Below are 264 nucleotides of genomic sequence, written 5' to 3'. Positions count from 1 at the left end.
CACTGCTAGCAATGACGGTAGGCAGCCCGTAAATAGCACACACAGCCGTCAGTCCCTTTCTCTAAATAGAATACTTCAAAAGGTAACTCAACCAAGAAACTATATTTCCCATGATGCTCTTGCACCAAGCTGTTGACGTTTTGTACTGGCCGGGAGTGCCGCACGGGTATATGGTAAATGTAGTTTTTCCTAATAACATTCTGAATTATTTACTAGTTCATTGCGTGCACACAGTGACTACATTTCCCATAGTTCTCGTCCATA

This window comes from Rhinoderma darwinii, chromosome 11 (genome assembly GCF_050947455.1).
Source record: "Rhinoderma darwinii isolate aRhiDar2 chromosome 11, aRhiDar2.hap1, whole genome shotgun sequence".
Classification (NCBI taxonomy): domain Eukaryota; kingdom Metazoa; phylum Chordata; class Amphibia; order Anura; family Rhinodermatidae; genus Rhinoderma; species Rhinoderma darwinii.
The sequence above is the reverse complement of the archived record's forward strand: the minus strand, read 5'-3'. Positions refer to the sequence as shown.